Here is a 6,764-nt window from a genome sequence, read left to right on the forward strand (position 1 = left end):
TGTCTCCACAATCTGACACCTTGTTGCACGATGATAGATATCTTCAAGGTCGGTCGCAAAATTATTGATGATTCGTTTTACGGTATGTTCAGGCGAGATTGTGCAACATTCGCATAAGGTTCGCACGCGCGCTGGAAACTTTAAGTCAATTAAAATAATTCTGTTTTTAATGTAGTCGCAAAAATAAAATTTTCGATTCTTGAAAAGCTTAAAGACGCAAAGAATACTAAATTGTATAACAAGAAACTTTTCTCAGTTTTACTGTTCTACTATGATGATTCCTTAATTAACTGCTGCAAGCTTGAATCGGATATTTCACAATTCTCATTCAGAATGCACGTAACTTTGTATGATGCAGCTGGCCAACAACTCATTTAGCGACCGCGTTATGCGATCTTCCATAAATTGCTTTCGTTGCAATATGAGTAAACGCGTAAGAGTGAAACAGATTCGCGCACGTAATTAAATATACGATTACAATTAAATAACACAAAATCGCGCAACGTGAAATGAATTTGTGATTGACGAAAGCCGCGAAGTGAATTCACCCACGTAATATTTAGACGCAAAGTAGAATAAAAAAACAATATTTTTTTTTAAATTATTTTAAAAATAGAACACTATGTACAAGGAAATTTATTAATTTTTTATTTATTTTGTTGACAATAATCTGCGGGGAAAATTCGACAGTTTTATTATTAAACTCAAAAATGTAGAGTTACGTTTGTACTTTTATCGGTGCTGTATCGAAGTTATATTTACATTTTGAAGAACCCTTGACACCATTATTTGCATTATGCAATAATATTGACATTTACTAAGCTTCATTTATGACAAATGTGAAAAATGTGTCGCTTATAATTAATATCTTTTACCTTTATCTTACATATTTGTCTGGAATGGTTTCATGGCTATCCGCGTCGGAGATTAATCTATTGTAATCTATTGTATTCAAACATCTCTTATGTCATTATTTATTACACATCTTGTTTTTACCTTGGAAAGATCATATATTAATCTTTATTATTTTAGAACATATTTACGTGTGTAAATTTTTTTAATGATATAAATCAGATAATTTTTTAATTTAGCTAATTAATATAACGAGTCTCTTGTAAACTCGAGATCTCAGGCCCCCGAAGCTATAAACACGACACTGGAACGACGCATCTTTAAATTTCCACTTCACGCGAGGGGAACGCTATTATACTCGGGTTCTTCCCGACAAGCCAAGCATCAGGAGAGTAACGAGAAACGCTACGCTGATTGCAATTAATTGTGCAACGCGTATGCGACGCAGTGCGGTGCTGTATGTACGAGGAACGGAAAATGAGCGAGCAGGAGAAGAAAAATGCCAGAACGTCGAGCACGTAATTCCTAAAGTGAACTTCCATCGTGCATGGCCACCATGCATTCATTTGCGTTAATCTCAGCATCGATGAACGTCGAGCGAGTATTGAACCCGATAACGCGTTAATTAATTAACGACTTTATTTAGATTCGCTATAAAGAAAACTATTGCAATGTCGCAAAAAATAGATCGAGGCATTATAATATATCAATTCATTTTAACAGGCTCAATTATTACAATATTGTCGCACCTTCTTTTCATCCAATATTTTTTACCCAGCGCGAGTATTCACGAGAAATATAAATTTTTATAAATATCTCTTTTATCAGAAAGAGATATTTATGAAAATATAAAAAAAAAACTGAAAAGAAAGAGAAAACATGTGTTAAATAATAATTAATGTATTGCATTATAAATGTAGGAACAAAAAGAAAAAAATAATAGAGAGTACAAAAGTTTTAGTTTTGTATATTATATCAATCATTGCGAAATGTGAATTTATTTTCTTAATTAAAACACTTATCACATCACGATTAGCGTCTTCGATAACTCCGTCTTACACATTGTAACTTCCATCGGTAAAGTGAAAATAACACATAATCATAACATTAATATAGGTTCCAAGACCACGCGCGTATAATTTGCACTCGCTATTCAGATGCAGGTACATCCTCATTAAGCCAATCAGAGCAAGTTTGCATGCATTATCCGTATGAACATTACGGGACACTAGAGTTAAGAGGAGGTGGTGCGCGACGTTCACGAGTTCCTGAATAGCCAATCAGTACGCTATAGCGTTTCCGTGAAATAATAACGCCAATAATGAATAATATATCATTATCAACATTATAGATAAAGCGAATACTATCACGGCCACTTTTCTATATAGAATCGTACAATTGATGCTACAAATTTGTTTATTACATTTTTACTTTGTTTCGTATTTTTTTGCTTTTTAAATGAAGATATTTATGTTAGGTCCTAGAATTAATTCGCATCTCATTTTCAATTAAATTTGCATTTAAGGTTATCTGAACTTTAATATTTTAATGCTTTATGCATAAAATTCAACAGGCAGAGAATGAAATGTATTTCGAGGTCTGCAAACGTCAGCGGCAATATTGATCGTCAAGTTTCACCCACATTTTTGTCATTTCGTGATACTCAAAGAGCATTGCATTTCCGTGCAGTATAATCACCGGCGGATTTATAATAGGATTGAACACAAATACGGCCTCTCGATCCATCACGTTGTATACTAGGAAGCCAATCCCTTTATATTCTACAATCGGCAGCCTAATCAATAGAGACAAGAAACGCGTGGCACGCCTTTCAATCGCTTGTTTGCCGTTTCTCGAGGATTTCTAGATAAACACGAATAAAATGGTGACATGAATGTATTCTTGAGAGATGTTTTAAAATTACACCAAGACTTTTTTTTTCAACTTAATAATAGAAAAATTATAAATTTATTAAGAAGAGATTGAATAAAATCAGGGATAATTATTGCAAATAATAATTATTACACACAATATATTATTACAAAAAATATTTTATAGTTATAATTAGTATTTGTTATCTATATAGAATGATGAAATTGTAGAGGTAAAGAGACATATTTTAATGCATCAGGAAAATGATCATACTTAAAGTCATTGATATGTAAAAATAATTACATAATTTTTATTTTGCTAGAAAATATTTTAAAAGATCTTTCTTCTAGAAAGAGGAAAAAATATAAGCTTTTTTAATTACAGTAATAAAGTTACTTGGCCTTGAATAAGATAATCAACTTAACCAATATAAAAATATATATGCATGAATTAACAAACAGAATTTCGCGAATTAAGAGTATTTATGCAAATTTTACTATAAAAGAATTTATGAGAGATAGCAATAAAATATATAGAGAATGTAACACCTAATAGAAAAAAATCACTTTATCTCTGATATAAATAATCTCTTCTCTTTCTGGGAAAGTAAAACGTGAATATAATTAGTCATCAACATTCTACTTCATTAAAAAGTATTTTCTAATTATGATTTCTGCTAGAAAAAAGATATAAACAAAGGATCTATATAAAATTGAAAAATTATTGAGAAAATATATGTATATAATAAATGTGAGTAAAAAAATTTTTTACTAAATATAAAAATACATAATAATCGATATAATGTTATATATAAAGAAATTGCAAAAAGGAAGGATTAAAATCTAAATAGATAGACTGCTATGTACGTTCACTCTCATTTTCATCGCATTTTTAAACGTGTCGCAGATTCAAATTACCGTTAGATAATACGCGTGAGTACTGACCTTGGTTATAGTCTGATGAATACCAGCAGTTTTGCAGCGATGTAAGACGACATCTTGCATAAAAACACTAATAAGAATGTACAATTAAGCGATATTATCGTGCCGTGCTTGTTACCTACATTAATCGGCCGAGTTCATTATCCTCTTCTGTCCCTTTCTCTCTCTCTCTCTTTCTTACTTACCCATACACACACATATTTATATATATATGAAAGCAATATCGTCATAATATCTGTTCTGTAAAATAATATTCTAAATAATCATGTAAAAGAAAAAATATATGGTCGGGAGAGAATCTCTTGGATCATGAAATATCTAAGTATCATAAATATGTAAATATTTATAAAGGAATAATTAAAAGATACAGAGAAATATAAAGTTTACAATCTCCGCTTTCTATTTGTGACAAAACTGAAACAAGATTTGATCATTGAGAGATTAAATGCCACTTTCAATTAGAACAACATTCTCTATCTGCGATCTTTAAAACATGAGATATTCTCGAGAATTGTCTGCCTTGACTGAATTTGATCTATGTATGCACTTTCAGTAGCTGTGTGCCTCGACAGAGGCATAATTAGCACTATATGTAAATAAGTTCTTGTGACGAATGAATTCTTACGTAAGCCTTCTCTTCATTTTACTATGTCGACCTTCGCCAGCGACCATCTTCGTGAAAGTATATTGATTTGTCATTCCTATTTTTTACTAGGACTCTTTAATACAAATAGCTCATTGACTTTTGAATCCGTATAATCGATTAGTAATGGTGCTTACAATGATAATAATAATGAAATAACCTCCTCTTTTCGAGGAAAACATGTCAAAATATTTTTATTGTTTCATAATTCATTAAGCTATTCTTTATAGTGCATATTTAATTCGTTTATTGTTAATACAATATTTATTTTAATTAATATTTTAATTTAGTTACTATAACATCGAGTTAATGATCTTATGGTCGGCCGTGTTATACTTGTTGTATATCAATATAATTAGCATTTCGAATAATCATATATATTACATATAATATAATTTAATTTATCATCTGTCATTAAAATAATGGTAAATGTTCAGATTAACTTACACCTCACGAATCGTTTTCATTTTCACATTATTATAGAGGGCACATTCCTAGGTAATAAGCACTTTGAATTTTGTCGCGCTCTCTTCTGGTTCCAGAGATATGCAATTTTAAAGTTTCACAAGTTTTAATGCTTTTTCTGTTATAAAATAAGAAAAAATCAAGTTTGTTTTTGTTGTATTTGCGTAAATCAGATGTGGAAAAAGTGTTTGTTTACATTTCGGAAACGAAACTCCTTGAATTTTTCCATTTTCCACGCGAAGCGAAGTTCAACGCAAACCTATGTGTTTAGTTTTTTAATAGTGGAGCCCCCCGCAGGGTGGGGGGGCGGAACATACTGTCTCCACGCATATACTTTTTAAAGTGTAAATATAAAGTGGAAAGTTGTAAACCCCTGTGAAACCTTACTTCGTATTAAAAAGTATATGCGTGGAGACAGTATGTTCCGCCCCTCCTGCGGGGAGGCTCTACTATCAAAAAACTAGACACATAGGTTTGCATTGAACCTCGCTTTACGTGGAGAAGCAATATTTTTATCTGCAGTAATGGATAGAAATTCGTAAAGCTTCATTGCTGTATTTCTTTTGAAATTTCTAGCGGAACTGAACAAGTGTACGATTCTGAAGCGTACTAGCAGTAACATAAAAACAACTCTAAATGTAAACAAAAGAAATTCTTAGCGAAAATATACTGACAGTGACGCAAATGTAAACAAAAAAACATAAACACGCAAGTAAGATATAGTGAAAAGATCATAGAAATAAATGCGAAAATTATGATACTTCAAAATCGCATATCTCTGAAACCAGAAAAGAACGCCACAAAATTCAAAGTGCGTGTTACTTAGGAATGTGCCCTCTATAATATATGTGAAAATGGAAATGATCCGTGAGGTGTAAGTTAATCTGAACATTTACCTTTATAACATAACAGAATGTATGTAAATAACAGAAAATGCTAAAAAATTGAAACTACCTGAGTGTCGTGCAAATAAAAATTTACGGCACAATAATGAGAATAATCTCAAGATTAAACTGCTGATGATGAAAAACTGCTCCGGAATAATTTGATTATCCCCGTTTGTGATGGAAGAGTTAACAGAGTTCCTCGTCTCGGAGCAGGGCGCTACCTGTTATACTGGCGTGTCGCGTAATAACAGGTATTTTTTTTTTTCTCACGATCATTCAGCTGCGTTCTGAGCTACGAGCCACGAGTACGTCACGAGTCTTCTTCTACGTCAGTCCGTGTTCGACCATCGTGTCGCGTGGATCGCACGTCCGTTTTGCGTACAGAGAGCCGCGATTTATTTATAAATCCGTACGGAACGTGGCATCCGGGTTTTCTCCCAGCTGCTTTTATCGAAATGGTGCGCGTGTCACGTCGGTGCGTAAAACTGTGATTGTGCCTGTGTATCAGTGAAATCGAAAAAAGCATCCTGTTGGACGAGATGCATCGTTCAACCATGCGTTACCGAGGTAGGAAGTCTACGTCGCTAGTCGAACTGGTTCGCGTTGTTGTTTTTTTTTTTTTTTTTTTTTTTTTAAAGGGGTTTTTTTTTGTAAAGTTCACGTTAGAGGAAAATCATTTTATAGTTTTTTATTTTTTATGAAAATTATATTTCAAGGAAAAATTTTTTTAACAGTTATTTTTTAGGGATAAATATTAAACTTTTTTTGCGGGCAAGTTGGGATTCTTTTATATACTTGGCGTATTTTTTTTACCTTTGTGAGGTTTTTTTGTGGGATCTCACTGCTTTTTGTAAAAATTTAAAATTTGAAATTTTTTCTGCAAAATATAAAGTACTACATTATGCAGTATATACATGGATGTGATTTTTTTAGAAATTTATTCAATAGAAAGGAAATTCTTTTTTAGCAGAAATTATATAAACAGTATATATTTGCAAAGCTTATACACGGAAAAAAAATGCTGTTGCTTTAATTAAAGTCTACGTCACGGGCTGCCACAGACATACATACTTCATTCAATGATATTTTTATTAGACCAAATAT

At 32.0% G+C, this 6,764-nt stretch overlaps 1 protein-coding gene across 3 annotated transcripts in view; it reads left to right on the forward strand.

The window, feature by feature from the left end:
* The first annotated feature begins 5,973 nt into the window (after positions 1-5,973).
* Positions 5,974-6,764, forward strand: part of LOC115235696 (protein kinase C and casein kinase substrate in neurons protein 1) — a 27,809-nt gene continuing 27,018 nt past the window's right edge. For 2 of the 3 annotated variants that reach the window (XM_029807638.1, XM_029807654.1), the window contains exon 1: positions 5,974-6,227. The gene's annotated coding sequence lies outside the window, so the exon portion shown is untranslated. The remainder of the gene's footprint in view (positions 6,228-6,764) is intronic. The other variant, XM_029807645.1, reaches the window with a different exon arrangement.

Source organism: Formica exsecta, unplaced genomic scaffold, assembly GCF_003651465.1.
Source record: "Formica exsecta isolate Colony F162 unplaced genomic scaffold, ASM365146v1 scaffold11, whole genome shotgun sequence".
NCBI classification, from domain to species: Eukaryota; Metazoa; Arthropoda; class Insecta; order Hymenoptera; family Formicidae; genus Formica; species Formica exsecta.